Source organism: Schistocerca gregaria, chromosome 6 (genome assembly GCF_023897955.1).
Source record: "Schistocerca gregaria isolate iqSchGreg1 chromosome 6, iqSchGreg1.2, whole genome shotgun sequence".
Lineage (NCBI taxonomy): Eukaryota > Metazoa > Arthropoda > Insecta > Orthoptera > Acrididae > Schistocerca > Schistocerca gregaria.
This window is the reverse complement of record NC_064925.1, coordinates 124,713,599-124,716,712: the sequence shown is the minus strand read 5'-3', so window position 1 is coordinate 124,716,712 and position 3,114 is coordinate 124,713,599.

Here is a 3,114-nt window from a genome sequence, read left to right as displayed (position 1 = left end):
AGAGAGAGAGAGAGAGAGAGAGAGAGAGAGAGAGAGAGAGAGAGAGAGAGAGAGAGAAAGAGAGAGTGAGAGAGAGAGAGAGAGAGAGAGAGAGAGAGAGAGAGAGAGAGAGTGAGAGAGAGTGAGAGAGAGTGAGAGAGAGTGAGAGAGAGTGAGAGAGAGTGAGTGAGAGAGAGTGAGTGAGAGAGAGTGAGTGAGAGAGAGTGAGTGAGAGAGAGTGAGTGAGAGAGAGTGAGTGAGAGAGAGTGAGTGAGAGAGAGAGAGAGTGAGAGAGAGTGAGAGAGAGTGAGTGAGAGAGAGAGAGTGAGAGAGAGAGAGTGAGAGAGAGTGAGTGAGAGAGAGTGAGTGAGAGAGAGAGAGTGAGAGAGAGTGAATGAGAGAGAGAGAGTGAGAGAGAGAGAGTGAGAGAGAGAGAGTGAGAGAGAGAGAGTGAGAGAGAGAGAGTGAGAGAGAGAGAGTGAGAGAGAGTGAGAGAGACAGAAGCCATGGGGATGGAGCAAGTAGGGGGGAGGTAAAAGACAGACAAAATAAAATAGGTGGGTGCGACGAACTTGTTGAGAATCTTCTTCAGTTTCTGATCCACTCCTGTGGTATTTAAAAATTAGTAGAGTGATTCGAAGCACTGCAGTAGCTACGGTAGGCGACAATGAGTCTTAACCGTTCACTAACGCAGATATAAAAATGCACAGAAATGATAATGTTTCTCTTATTCAGGTATTTAATGCTCAACGTATGTTATTATAATAGTGTAATGAATCCCTGATTCTGTTGCCAAGCGGCCCACAAAAAATATTCACTTTCTCGACATATTTTCAAAAACAAAACAGTTCTTTTTCTTTTTGTCCTCCAAGAGCAACGCTAAAGTGCATATTTTCGGTATGTTCGTTTTCCTTTTTTTTTTTTATTAATAATAATATTTAATATAAGTCAACGCTGTGTGTTTTACAACATGTTTAGTTTTCCTGCATAATACTTTTTTGGGTCTAACCCACATAAGGTACTGAAAGAGCCAATTTTAGGCACCTACAATCCACTTTTTACTACCTATAAACCCGCGGTCTACGCATTACAATGAAGTAACTACCGGCAACGTGACATTTTGCGAGAATATTGTCAAGCAAACATGCCAGTCGATGTTCCACTGTTGTAGGTGCGGGATTCTACATAACAGAAAAATTTCGTTTATCGTACAGAAATGGGCACAATTAAAAAAAAAAAAAACAGAATTCAAGAAGAAAATTGTTCCCCTTCTACTTGCCGCCATGCACTGAATATGGGCCGGTCTCCACGCCACGTGCGGGCGCACAGCGCTCCTCCCAGCTCTCTCTCCTGACCGCCGTCCGCACGCGTCTCCTCGTCTCGGAAAGATTTTCTTGCCGAAGGAAAGCGTTCCATCGTATTGAGCACCACGGCTCAACTTCCCCCACCAAAAACGCAACACACCCGCGACCTGGAAAGTATCGATATTGTGCACCAATAGGCTAACTGCGTTAAGGACCTCAATTACCTCGTAAGGCCCAACAAAACGGGGAGCTAATTTATCGGAAGTAGGATCCTTGTCCAGACCGCCCAGTGAAAAGTTACGGCCAAACACTATCCCCCAACTTACACTACTGGCCATTAAAATTACTACACCATGAAGATGACGTGCTACTGACGCGAAATTTAACAGACAGGAAGACGATGCTGTGATATGCTAATGATTAGCTTTTCAGAGCATTCACACAAGGTTGGCGCCGGTGGCGACACCTACAACGTGCTGACATGAGGACAGTTGCCAACCGATTTCTCATACACAAACAGCAGTTGACCAGCGTTGCCTGGTCAAACGTTGTTGTGATGCCTCGTGTAAGGGGGAGAAATGCGTACAACCACGTTTCCGATTTTGGTAAAGGTCGGATTGTAGCCTATCGCGATTGCGGTTCATCGTATCGCGACATTGCTGCTCGCGTTGGTAGAGACCAATGACTGTTAGCAGAATATGGAATCAGTGGGTTCAGGGGGGTAATACGGAACGCCGTGCATAATCCCAACGGCCTCGCATCACTAGCAGCCGAGATGAAAGGCTCTTATCCGTATAGTTGTAACGGATCGTCCAGTCACGTCTCGATCCCTGAGTGAACAGATGGGGACGTTTGCAAGACAACAACCATTTGCACGAAGAGTTCGACGACTTTTGCAGAAGCATGTACTATCTGCTAGGAGACCATGGGTGCGCTTACACTTGACGCTGCATCACAGACTCAACGACGAACCTGGGTACACGAATGGCAAAACGGCATTTTTTCGGTTGAATCCAGGTTCTCTTTACAGCTTCATGATGCTCGCATCCGTGTTTGTCGACATCGCGGTGAACGCACACTGGAAGCGTGTATTCGTCATGGCCATTCTGGCGTATCAACCTACGTGATGGTATGGAGTGCTATTGGTTACACGTCTCTGTCAACTCTGGAAATTCCCGCCATAATTCGAAATTCCCGCCAAAATTCGTATTCCCGACAAAATTCGAAATTCCTATCAAAGGATAAATGGAGAGGGAATGGGGAGGGGTGGGGAGGAAGAGGGGGCGGTCACCCACTTCCCAACTATAGAAAAACATGCCATCATCTGGGGGTGCAGTTGTTTGTGGTGGTGGGTGTTTGTGGTGGTGGGTGCAGGTGGAGTCAGTTTGGGAGTGGGTGGATTAATTAAGTGATCCGTTTAATTATCAAAGTTAGGGTTGGAGCGCCCCTAACCTACTACTCCTTTTAAATTTTTTAACCTACCTCCCTCATTAAGGGAGCTGACATTCCACACTCCAATCTGTAAGGCTTCCGTTTTGTTTGTCTTAATAACGACATTCTCCTGAGTAAATGGCTCTGAGCACTATAGGACTTAACATCTGAGGTCGTCAGTCCCCTAGAACTCAGAACTACTTAAACCTAACTAACCTAAGAATATCACACACATCCATTCCCGACGCAGGATTCGAACCTGCGACCGTAGCAGCAGCGCGGTTCCGCACTGAAGCGCCTAAAACCGCTCGGCCACTCCGGCCGACCCAGATAAGTCGGTCACACAGACTGTTGCCCTGCAAATACTGAAAAGGCTGCTGTCCCTCTGAAGGAATCACAC